At 51.6% G+C, this 13,428-nt stretch overlaps 1 protein-coding gene across 5 annotated transcripts in view; it reads right to left on the bottom strand.

Moving 5' to 3' along the window:
* PHACTR3 (phosphatase and actin regulator 3) overlaps positions 1–13,428 on the bottom strand; it is a 236,223-nt gene that overhangs the window by 27,784 nt on the left and 195,011 nt on the right.

Below are 13,428 nucleotides of genomic sequence, written 5' to 3'. Positions count from 1 at the left end.
TCCGAGGGAGAACACTGGGGTAGGAAATGACCCCATGATAAAAGGACCCACAGGACCCCGTAAAACTCCATGCTGGGTCTTCACTGCCTTTGGTCTTGAGCCGGCACTGCCTGTATCTGCCATCCTCCACGCAGTCGACGCGCGCCCCGTTTGTGGATCGGACCGCCGCTAACGGCGCCAGAGTCGTGGATGTGCCAGAGACACGCCAACAAGGGTCTGGACACAGAAGCTTCCGCGCACGCCTCCCTCCCTTCCTCCTGAGCCCCCTCCCCTGTGCCCAGCATACCGGCTCCGCCCGACCAGGCCACCTCCTCAAGTCCTCACCCGGGGGTCCTGCTCCTCGTCCTCCCCCAGCGGCCGAGTCCACCCTCTCCAGCCTCAGGGCCACCTGATGACATGCCTTTCCTGCAGCACTTCCAAGTCCACTGTCACCTGCCCCCAGCAGGTCCCCACCTGAGCCCCCACGTGCAGGCCGGGTGGCCCCCCTCTGCCACGCCCCTGCGCATGACCCCTCCAGGGACCCTCGCTGCTTCTCAGTAGAGGCCAGACATGTCTATTCACCATTTAGGCCTATTTCTCAAGCGGCTGCTCAAAAATGGGAATAAACGGCACCAGGGCACATCGGATGAAGGACACAGGCAGGCTCTAGCAGCAGACAGACCCTGACGAGGCACAGAAAGGGATCCAAAAGGGTGACCTCAGGCAGCAGAAAGTGTCACGCAGACAGCAGGGGATGACGAGATGCAGAGGGAGCTGGTGTGAGGCCAGGCCCCTGGGGAGGACAGGGGCATCGAGGAAGGCCCTTCTGCCGAGGTGACACGAGCTGAGCCCTGAATGACCAGAGGCAGCTGAGTGCGGATGGAGAGCAGGGAGAGCCCAGCACCCGGCCCTGCGGAGCCCACCCGCCTCCCAGGCCGCCCTTCTCAGCCCCGCCTTGTTCTCTGAGGGGCAATGCAGGGCAGGCCGTGGTAGGCTCTTGTGGCCCCTCTGTCTGGGACATCCTTGCACTCCAGCCTGACACCTGCACTGCCACCTGTGAGGCCAGCCGTCCAAACCGTGCTCCATGGCACCCCCTGTGCGGCCTGCACCCCCAGCTCGGCCTCCCTCCTGCTGGATTAACCCTCCCTCCCGAGCCCTCCACTTCTGCGTCTGGTTTGTATTTACTTTGGTGCGTATTTTATCAGGCACAGCGGGTGATCTAGATGCACCGCCACTCCCCAACCCCCAGCCCCTGTGCTCCCACAGGAAGGGAAGTCTGTGACTGGGGGCTGTGCCCCCAGGGGGCACAGAGGAAGCCGGCTGCTCTCCTGCAGTCACGACCTTCCCGGAAAGTCGTTTACAGCATTGCCTTGTGTCACAGCAACCGTGCACAAGACGTGGGGTAGGAAGGAGGCAGTATCTCCAAGGAATTCTAAGGGTGGCGGTAATAGCTGTTATTACCCGAGCACAGTCGGCAGCAGCTGTGCCAGCCCTGATTTAGGGGTGCCATGTGCTGCGTCCTCAGAGGCTGCAACGTGGGCATCGGGGGTGGGGGTGGGGGCCGTGCTGCGCTTACAAGGCCCCACAAGATGCAGAACACAGAGGGAAGGCTCTAGGGCTGCCCATGCTGCAGCAGACAAAGAACCAGTGAAGGATGTAGAGGTTACCTTCTAGTTAGTTCTGAAGCACCAGAAACTGGACTGACGCCCCGATGCTCCTTTCAGCACTATTCACAAGAGCCAAGACATGGAGCAACTGAAATGTCCATTGACAGAGGAGTCGATGAAGAAGATGTGGTACATATACCCAATGGAATACTACTCAGCCATAAAAAAGAACACAATAATGCCATTTGCAGCAACCTGGATGGAACTAGAGACTCTCATACTAAGTGAAGTCCATCAGTCACAGAAAGACAAACACCACATGATATCACCTATATGTGGGATCTAATTTTAAAAATGATACAAAAGAGCTTATTTACCAAACAGAAACAGACTCACAGATTTCGAAAGCAAACTTTTGCTTACCAAAGGGGAACACAGGGACAGGGCTAAAGTAGGAGTTTGGGATTAACGATTTACATGCTACAATATATAAAATAGGTAACCAATGAGGACCTGCTGTACAGCACAGGGAACTCTCTTCAATATTCTGTAATAACCAATGTGGGGAAAGAATCTGAAAAAAGAATGGATCCATGGGTGTATATAACTGATTCACTTTGCTGTGCACCTGAAACCAACACAACAATCTGAGTCAACCGAAGTCCTATAATCTAAAAAGAAAGAAAGAAAGACATCAGATTGGGCTGTAGCTCATCATGTGCCCTCTGCCCCTGTGTGCAAGATGAGCACAGGATGCTCCTCGGCAGGGGAGCGGGGGGGCCCTGGAACCCATGGTCTGGAGGCTCCTAACAGACGCTGGGACCCCGCTTCACCGCCCGGCCCCCTCCTCTGCAAAGCGGGGAGGAGGACCGTCCCTGACCAACGCAGCAACAGGCTGGAGACACGAGCAGCTGGGTCCCCGCCAGAGGTCAGGGTCAACCTTCACGATTCACTGCTGCAATTCACAGTGTCACGAAACCTGGCGTCGGAAGCTGGCTCCCCACCTCAACTGGCCTGAACTTGGCCAAAGGACACTTCTGAAAAGTGAGAGCCATTGTCTGCACAGGTTTGGGTACAAATGTGCCGCAGAACAAAGGCCCAGAGGGACCAAACCCACCCCCAGCTAGCCCAGCGCCACGTCCCCTTCACAGCCCGAGTGACAGCTTCTCCGGAAACAGTCTCAGCATATTCCATCCGCAGGACTCAAAACAGACCTGCCCCACCGACAGCCCAGCCAGGGATGGAGGCTCTTGGCTGTCACGCTGTGTCCTGACCCTTCCCCCCACAGACACTAAAGGGGTCGCAGGGCTGAGACCCCACCACAGCAAGGCCTTGTCCCCACGAGGCCATGAGTGATGGGGGGGCACAGGCAAAGGTCGAGTGGGCGACAGCACTGGGGCCACTGGCAGAGGCTCAGAGGGGCAGGTGCTCAAAGGTGCCCCCCCAGGGGAGCTGGGAGGAGACAGGCAGTTAAGGACCTTCCCAGGGCCACGCAGCCCGGCCAGGCCCAGATCAACCTGCTCCGGGGACCCTGCTCCAGGGCAGTGCTGGATCCCGACCCACTCAGCAGTGGGTGCCTTGCGCCAAGGCATTTGCAGTGGTTCCCACGGCCTCACCTCCAATTGGGTGAAAGGCTGTCGACCTCATCGGCTGGGTGGGTGTGATGTGTCGAGAACAGCATCTCCGGGCAGAAGCAGCCCAGGTACCATCTGATACTGACAGGACTTCCCATCTCTCCACGAGGTCCCGAAAGCAAAGAACCGGGGAGGCTCGCAAAGTTAACAGGGGCATCCGTGTCTGTTCCCCAAGTGGCCTGGCCGCCACCCCCCTCCGCCAAGCAGAAGCTGCCGACCGTGCACGAGCAAAGTCCACCGCTGGGCTCTGTGTTACCATCACAACACTGACCTTCCTCTAAATTCCATAGCATAACTCCCAGAAGCGCAAAAAAGGGTTGGTTAATCTGTGCAGACTGTCATCCTGGCTCTTCCTCTGTCCCATTATTTTGAGTCACCTGGCTGCCAGCAGAGGATGGCAGGTAAAGCACCACCCGCCAGGGCAGGGTGTTTTCAGTCCATTATCAGTATTTATATTAGTGACGTATAAGGAAAAATTAATAATTAAAAGTTTTATTGTCATTTTTAATGGGGGATGAAAAGTTCCCTGTTACTACGAATTCTTTTTTTTCTTTCTGTCTTTTTAGGGCCGCACCCATAGCATACGGAGGTCCCCAGGCTAGGGGTCTCACTGGAGATACAGCTGCCGGCCTACGCCACAGCCACATGGAATCTGAGCCACATCTGCGCCTTATACCACAGCTCACGGCAACACCGGATCCTTAACCCACTGAGGGAGGCCAGGGATCGAACCTGCATCCTCATGGATACCAGTCAGGTTCGTTACTGCTGAGCCACAACGGGAACTCCTGTTACTATGAATTCTTAATACCTGCACTTACCAGTGAAGTTGAATTATTTTCATATATTTGTTTAGAAATTTCGCCCCCTTCCTCTTGCACCAGGAATTCCAGGCTGTTTTTGCCCAGTGATCTGCCGGTTTCTGCTGAACACTGGGCTTCATTCTTGAATGATGACATTGTCTAATTCAGTGCATTTTTCTTCCTCTTCTTTTTTGCATTTTGGAACTGTGGCTCATATAAATAATCCACAGAAAGGAAAAAACCCACTGATGCATGGAAATAAGCATTGCATGTAGTTTGATTTTAAAAGTAAAGATTTTGCAGCAGGACTAAAAGTCTGCTGATTGAGGGAGGGAGAAGCAAAGCTATAGAATGTCTGTCCACTCCCTACACACCAGGCCACTGTTAAAAACCAACATTCAAATACTTCGTGGAAGCAGAGAAAGCCCTTCTGACATGATGTGAGGTGGCGAAATCGCTCAGGTGTGTGAAGAGGGGCTCCATTAAAATATATATATATATATATTTACTCACATTTTTTTTTTTGTCTTTTTAGGTCCACACCCACAGCATATGAAAGTTCCCAGGCTAGGGGTCAAATCGGAGCTGCCTACATTACAGCCACAGCAATGCCAGATCCAGGTTGCATCTGCCACCTACACCACAGCTCACGGCAATGCCGGATCCTTCATCCACTGAGTGAGACCAAGGATCAACCCGCATCTTCAGGGATGCCAGTCGGGTTCTTAACCTGCTGAGCCACCACAGGAATGGCTACTCACATTTTTAAAGTTAACATCTAGAAATGGATTTGAAATGATGTATTGCAAAGACAAAATTAAGAGTTGAACAAATTAAAGCAATCCCAAGCAAAAAGAACCAACCTGGAGGCATAACCTGCTAGACTTCAGACTATACTACAAAGCTACAGTAATAGAACCAGTATGGCACTGGCACATAGGTCAATGGAATAGAAGTGAGAGCCCAGAAACAAACTGACCCCCTAAAGTCAATTAATCTATGACAAAGGAGGCAAGAATACACAATAGGGAAAAGAGCATTTTCAGCAAGTGGTGCTGGGAAAACTGGACAGCCACTTGTAAGTTAAGGAGATTAGAACACTCCCTCACTGGACGTATACAAAAATAAACTCAAAATGGTGTAAAGGCCTAATTTTAAGACCTGAAACCATAAAACTCCTAGAAGAGAATGTAAGCAGAACCCTCTTAGATATACGTCATAGCACTATTTTCTTGGGTCTGTCTCCTAAGGCAAAAGGAATAAAGGCAGAAAGAAACAAATGGGACCTAATTAAAATCGTTGGCACAGCAAAGGAAACCATCAACAAAATGAGAAGACAACACACAGAACTGGAAGAAATATTTGCAAATGATACGGCTGACAGGGAGTTAACACCCAAACTATACCAACAGCTCATACAACTCAATATCAAAAAAATCAAACAACCCAACCAAAAAATGGGCGGAAGACGTCAATAGACTTTCTCCAAAGACGACGTGCAGATGGGCAACAGGCACATGAGAAGATGCTTGATGTTGCTGTTTTTATTCGATTTTTGTTGGTCTTTTGAGCACCATGCCCACGGCATATGGAGGTTCCTAGGCTAGGGGTCAAATTGGAGCTGCAGCTGCTGGTCTACACCACAGCCACGGCCATGCCAGATCCAAGCCACATCTGCAACCTATACCACAGCTCACGGCAATACCAGGTCCGGAACCCACTGAGTGAGGCCAGGGATCAAATCTGTGTTCTCATGGATGCTAGTCGGGTTCGTTACCACTGAGCCACGGCAGGAACTCTCGAACACTGCTAATTTTTAGAGAAACGCAAATCAAAACCACAATGAGGTATCACCTCACACCAGTCCGAATGGCCATTAATTAAAAGTCCACAAACAATCAGTATTAGAGAGGGCGTGGAGAAAAGGGGACCCTCCTACTCTGTTGGTGGGAATGTAAATTGGTGCAGCCACTATGAACAGTACAGAGGTCTCTTAAAAAACAAAAAAGAGAACTACCATATGATCCAGCATTCCTACTCCTGGGCATGTGGCAAAAACTCCAATTCAAAAAGATACATGACACAAGACTGGGAAGCAACCTACTTGTCCATCAACAGATAAATGGCTTGAGAAGACGTAAGATGTGATGTGTCCACACACACACACACACACACACACTCTGGAGTATTATTCAGCCATAAAAAGAATGAAGTACTGACATTGGCAGCAGTGTAGATGGACCTAGAGATTTTTTAATTTTTTAATTTTTTTGTCTTTTTGCCATTTCTTGGGCCGCTCTCACGGCATATGGAGGTTCCCAGGCTAGGGGTCCAATCAGAGCTGTAGCCACCCGCCTACATCACAGCCACAGCAACGCGGGATCTGAGCCGCATCTGCAACCTACACCACAGCTCACGGCAATGCCGGATCCTTAACCCACTGAGCAAGGGCAGAGATCGAACCCGCAACCTCATGGTTCCTAGTCGGATTCGTTAACCACTGCTCCACGACGGGAACTTCTAGAGATTATTAATGCTTAGTGAAATAAGTCAGAGAGAGAAAGACAAGCACTATATGATACCACTTATATGTGGAATCTAGAAAATAATACAGAAGTTCCCATCGTGGCTCAGTCAATGAATCTGACCAGTATCCGTGAGGACGCAGGTTCGGTCCCTAGCCTTGCTCAGTGGGTTAAGGATCCGGTGTTGCTGTGAGCTGTGGTGTAGGTCGCAGATGCGGCTCAGAACTGCCATTGCTGTGGCTGTGGGGTAGGCCGGTGGCTACAGCCCCAATTCGACTCCTAGCCTGGGAACTTCCATATGCTGCTGGTACAGCCTTAGAAAGACAAAATAATAATAATAGTAATAAATAAAAATAAATAAGAAGTAAAAAATAATAGAAATGACTGTATTTACAAAGCAGAAACAGACTCCCAGACATAGAAAACAAACTTGTGGTTACCAAAGGGGGAGAGGGAGAAGGGCAGAGACAAATTGGGGGGTTCACAGATACACACTAATATATACATAAAGCAGATAAACTGCAAGGACCTACTGTGTGGCACAGGGAATTATCCCCACTATCTTGTAACAACCTATAATGGAGTATGATCTGCAAAAATACAGAATCACCAGGCTGTACACCGAAAATTAACACAATGTGGTAAATCAACTATACTTCAATTTACAAAAAGAATACTACCAGAGCTTCCGGAGAGCTACACTATGGAATGCAACGTAAGTGAAAGAATTATTACGTGGCATGATCAATAAATATGAGACTTCCTCTTTCCAAAAAAAGAAAAGAGTTGAGGAAATGAAGGCCAAGGTCGTACAACAGAAGGTCAAACACAGACACACAGCCCAAATGACACAACCCAGCTGCAACAGGTAGAGGTACACTTGGCTCTGAGCTTCCTGGTGGGCAAGGCAAAATCAGAAACACACTTAACTACCAAACGTGCATTCTCCTTAAGACGCTAACTATTCTGTGGCATCTGTTCCACAGAAATAGTTTGTTTTGATCCTGAGGCTCAGAAGACAGGTCATGAAGAAGGGGACAGGAGGCAGCAGTGACACAGGAGAGAAGGGTTCTGTTAAAATACAGATTCCTATTCACGGGATTGGCGCATGGTCTGGGAATCTGTGTTTTCACGCTCCCTGGTGATCTGGATGGGCACTCAGGTGTGGGAAGTGGTGTGGTTCAAATGAGCAGCTACCCCCGGCCCCACCGTTAAGAGCATCCACCCTGGAGGGCTCTCGAAAAGCCCCGAGGAGGTAAGATGCACAGAGCACATAGCAGGAAGCTGGTACCCAGAAGGCATGAAATAAATGTTAGCAGCGACCATTTTTAATAACTTCGCTTTTCTGTCCCTCTTAGATGATGCCTACAAGGTTGGATTCCAGCCACCCAGGATAAGCTGGGCTCCTACCCAGCACTGCAGGTCGGGAATAGGGAAATTGGCGAATTATTTATCGGAATCTGTTATGAGGCAATCTTCCACGCTGTGCAATGAAGGCTCAAAACTTCCTAAAGCAGTGGCTTCCTTTCTAGCAACTGAGTCACTTTTTTTTCCTGCAAAGCCCAGGCCAACTAAGGTTTCTGTATTTTTCAAAACTCTGCATCCGCAGAACGGAGACCCTGCTCTCGGCCCCGGTTTTCCTGGGACTTCAGCTGAAAGAAAGTACCAGACTAAGGCTCGGTCCAGCCAGCCAGCCCTGTGCTTATAAGGCATGTCAGCCTCCACCCCATGCTCAGAGGCATCGAGCCTTCTCCTCAAGATTCTGCAGATTCCAAAGCAAGCACGGGGGATGGGAGCAGCAGCACACAACCTTTTTTTTTTTTCCCCCCTAGGAATTTGTGTTTTCCTGGAGCCCTGAATGGTGGCAGCCTGTTCTGGATGCAGCAGAACACCCTGTACGAAAGGACCAGCTAGAGAATCATTTAACATATGCCAGCTCCCAGCTCCTGGAGGACACCACCGCTGAGCATTAATCAGCTTCCACGATGTCGTCCCCGGGCAGGGGGCACCCAAGGGAGATTTAATAGAAGGTTCGTGCATCCCTCCACTGTCTCCAGGCAGATGACACCACGGTCACGGATAAGCACAACGTATCATCATTAACAGCTATGCTTACACTCCTTGGCCCTCCAGGCGCAGCTCACTGACCTAGCCTGGCCTGCTGGGCGGCCTGCGCCCCTGCTCAGGTGACAAGGGACCATACAGCAGCTGCTCTGCCCCTCTGAGCACCTCCTGTGGGGATGCACTTCTACCTGTCGTGCAGGGACTGACCTGGAACCTTCCAAAGGGCCCTGGGAGGAAGGTGCTGCCAAGCACGGTGTCCGGGCCAGGGCGAGATTCAGAGGTGGCGGTGCTGGCCCAAGCCCACAGGGCTGTGACGGAAAGGCTGGGATTCGAACCCGCCCGTCTACATTTCCCCAAAGCCCGTGGCCGGCCGACGGCCCCTCTCTGGATGTTTTCCCTAACTACAGGGTTAAAGACGTGAGGTATTTCGCTCTGAGGCCCAGAGTGTTGGCCGGAGGCCTGACTGCGCCCTGATGGAAGCCACACCAAGAAGAGAAAATGCAAAGCAGAGACTCAGATACGCCAGGCACGGAGGCCACCTCCCAGGACCCCCTGCACCTGCGGCCCCGCCTGGTGCTCTCGGGGACCGCCCGCGGCCTGATTCCCAGTCCGTGAGCTGTGTGATCCTGGGCAAGTTCCTTACCCTGTCTCATCAAGCCTTCGTTTTCTCGTCCGTATAACCAGAGACAATGACAACACCTACTCTATCGGTGCCTGTGAAGATGACACAAAGGAAAGGAAGCAAAACTTACTGCTACCGCCCGAGCTCTGCACTTAAAAGTAAAAGCTGTCATCTGATCCCTTTGCAGTGCACTCAGATGCTGAATTATAATGCTGGACCCTTGAAACCCTTAATAACAACAAGAAGAAAGCTGTCAGACATCCTTATGGGTTTCCCTTGAGTGGTGGGCGCACAGTCGGTTGGGAGTGTTCCAGTAATTTTCCAGGCACAGAACCTTAGGTCAGTAACACTCTGTAGGTACATCTCCACGGGCGGTAAAGGTGAGTTGGGCTCCTGTACAGAAAGGCGGCGACAGTCACCGGGGGCTATAGTCCGCCACGCTGACTCCACCGGCACATGAATCCGCAGGGCCAGCACAAAGACTCAGGGGACCCTGTGACCCCTGCGGCAGAAAAGCCCTAGAGGCGCCCCAAAGACAAACAGTAAAGGTCTGGAGATTAAAAAAATAAACAAACCAAAAACGCCAACTGCATTTGAGGATACGGTGGATGGTGCGTCACCATGGCAACCAGAGGCTGAATTATTCAGCAAGTGATGGCAGAAGAATCTCTGAAAGGAGGCAAAGCAAAGACAAAGGATCCAATTAAGCCTCGTCTGCAGGGAAACAAACTGCCATCCTGGGACGCGATTTCCCAACCACGGAACTCTCCGTGCCTGATTCTGGGGATACGTTTCCGCTTTTCAACACGATGACACACGTCCAAGGAGCCACCACGTTCCAGCCCAGGGTTTAAAATTAGTTACAGACTCAGTGAGTGATGGAGGAAATCCAGACCAGGGGTCTGTGCTCTGGGAACCTCTTCATGAGGGGCCCTGGGAGACCCTCGGCCGTGGCTTCCGGTCACCCCACCTTCGCCCACCTCCCTCTGCCCTGGGAGGCAGGGTGTGGTCCCCAGAGTTGTCTGATATCAAGCGTCATGGGGATAATTTTGTTTTTCTTGAATCACATGTACTACAATGTTTTTCTTTCATTTTAGGGCCACGCCCACGGCATATGGAGGTTCCCAGACTAGGGGTCAAATCCGAGCTGCAGCTGCCGGCCTACACCACAGCCACAGCATTACCAGATTCGAGTTGAGCCTGTGACCTACACACACCACAGCTCACGGCCACCCCGGATCCTTTAACTCACTGAGCGAGGCCAGGGATCAGACCTGCATCCTCATGGATGCTAGCCAGATTTGTGTCCGCTGAGCCACAACGGGAATTCCTAATTTTTCTTTAGTTCACTCAATATTCTATTTTGAAAGAGAACTTGGTTTGTTTAGCAAATAGAAAACCATTCTCGACCGGCATGGTTAGAAGATAACTGCAAAAGTAATGCAGGTAAAAGTAAGGTTTTTTTTTGGCTTCTGGACAGGGAAAGATGTTTTAAAACACGAACAAATAGTGTGAACCATAGCACATCGGGGCTGTGAAATTTTGTCACCATTGGGCCGCTGCTCGTGTTCGTATGGTTTCACAGCTGTACCCACTCACCACGTGTTGGCTTTGGCTGCGTCAGGGCAACAACAGAGTTGTGTGGTCATAGCAGACGCAGTGGAGTCCCCAGAGCCGGAAATATTCAGTCTCTGGCCTTTCACAGGAAAAGTCTGGGGACACCTGAAGTATCTGATTGACAACCTGATGAACTTAACAATGAAACCACTTGCACTGCAAAGGAAAGCCAGAAGCACCTGACAGTACTGAGCCCAGAAGACAGAGGAGAGGGGAATCGCACAGACTGGAAAGGACTGGAAGCTGCAATTTCCAGAGTAAACTCCTAAAATCATCACGAGAAAGAAGAACCAGGTAAAGTATATAAAAAGAACAGAAGAAACCAAAAAGAAATAAACGCAGAAAAAGAGGAGTTCCCGTCGTGGCGCAGTGGTTAACAAATCCAGCTAGGAACCATGAGGTTGCGGGTTCGATCCCTGGCCTTGCTCAGTGGGTTAAGGATCCTGCATTGGTGCAAGCTGCAGTGTAGGTCACAGATGTGGCTCAGATCCTGTGCTGCTGTGGCGGTGGTGTAGGCTGGCAGCTGCAGCTCTGATTCGACCCCTAACCAGGGAACTCCCATAAGCCACAGGTGCGGCCCTAGAAGTCAAAATAAAAATTAAAAAAAAAAAAGAAAAAGGAACTTCAATCTCACTAGAAACAAGAGACAGAGAACCCAGCCTCTGGGGAAGGCATATGCCAGCCACCTGATGACAACAAGGATACCGTAAGACACTAAGCCTGGAGGGCCAGCACATCCCCTTGGCCATGGGATGGGCTTAGGGACCAGCATGTGATCCAAACTTGGCCAACAGCCCCTTGCATCCCCTTGGGCCAAGGTGATTGATTAAGGACTGGGTGCCTGCCCCCGGGCAATTGAATCAGACTCGATCCTGGAGCTTTTCCTGAGGAGGAAAGAGTACTTATCTTTCTGCTGCTCCTATGTAAGCCTGGAGCTTCCCAGGCAAGGACGTGGAATGGGACAGTCAAGAGAGTGAATCCATACAGAGCAAAGCAGAGTCCAGAAACAGCAATAGAGAAATTCCAGTCAATGCCATGTACAGCACCTGGATCAAGCCATGCCTGAAGCATACACAAATGTTGTGAGCCCTAGTGTCCTGGCATGTCACTGTTATTCAGCAGATGGCCTGTGTACCAGTGAAAAGAAAGGGGAAGTTTACAAAGAGGTGGAGGTGACAGAGAGGATCCAAACAGACCATCCATCATGACTCCAGCAGGTAGGCAGGAAGCTTTATTAACGATGCCCCCTTTCCCTGTGGCTTTTCCTTTGAGCTTCAGAATACCCAGGTGGACAGACAAGAAGACCAGCTCTTCTTCTTTATTTAAAAAACAACAACAACAAAAAACTAAGAGCATCAGACCCAGGATGACCATGGATTTGGATGACTGAACACAAGGCAATGCTGACTTAGGAAAATGAACGTTATTGGGTCCCTGGGGCTCTATAGACCCTATAGCTTCTTCTTGGTACCTCCGCAGTGACTACTGTTGGGGAAGCACTGATTCTCCTGTTCTTCACTTTTCATGCCGGATCTGGGGGTCCAGAGAGAGGCAGGCGCTACCAGTCGTCAGCCAGTGCTGGGACTGCACTCCGGGGGTCCTGTCCCACCCTGGCCAGAAGCCATCACGGCAGCCTGTGGTCCAGACCAGAACTGGGGGCCCTGCTCACAGGCAGAGGCTGACAGGGCCACCTTGAAGCATCAGCCATCATAGTCCTGATTGTGGTGGTGGCACCGAGTCCCCCACGTCACCCTAGGACGTTGAGATGCTGCCCGTCATCTCCCCTGGCCCAAGGTCACACACTCCTTGCACTGCACCAGCAACTCCCTGAGAAATCCAAGCACCATCCTGCCCAGTGTGGGCGAGGTCTGGCCACAGGGGTCCATACAGACACCCCACAGCCCACCAAGGACCCCTCCAGGTGTAGTGGGGGCCAGGGGCCAACGCCAGGTGTGACACACCCCACGTGGCTGCAAAGTGGGCGATCCCAGCACCCTCAGGTTCCCCCCACACCTTTGCGACTACAGTGGCACCTCCCCAAAGGGGCCCCAAGGTACCCGAGGTGCCCGAGGAGGAAAGATCTCACAGTTACAGGACAAAGTCCCGCACCCCCTCTTGCAGAACCATGGGGGTTTAATCACATTAAAGGTTCTGACAAGTCCAGCAGCAAATAAACTGCTTGTGTGATGGTTTCCCTAACTCCCTTGACCATGGAGAGCCCGTTCACCCTGACGGCAGACGTCACACTAGGTGGGACATCCCTTTAGGAAATGCTTGTCCCCAGCCTTTTCTGCAGGGGAGCTCTGAGAGGTCACGCCTGTGGCAGGGCCTGACCTCCGTGCTGGGGCCCCAGTACTGTGCTGGCTTCCTTGGCCCTGCCCTTCCTACTGCCCCCGGCTGTGCTGCCTGTGTTCCAGCATCTCATCTGTACCGAGCCCCAGAGTGGGTACCAGCCGCACAGAAGAGGTCTGAGCCTGCTCTCCCGGAACCCGCGCTCTCAGGCGCGGTCAGCCTCGCTCTCCGCAGCCTATCTCCAGCAGCGCCTCGGCGCCCGCTCCTCATGCGAGTAAAATCAGC

This window comes from Sus scrofa, chromosome 17, assembly GCF_054392235.1.
Source record: "Sus scrofa isolate SSC_HxYL_T2T_F1_AM1 chromosome 17, Sscrofa_HxYL_maternal_Yorkshire_Landrace_v2.0, whole genome shotgun sequence".
In the NCBI taxonomy this organism is placed as follows: domain Eukaryota; kingdom Metazoa; phylum Chordata; class Mammalia; order Artiodactyla; family Suidae; genus Sus; species Sus scrofa.
Note: the sequence above shows the minus strand (reverse complement) of the source record. Positions and strands in the feature narration are given on the sequence as shown.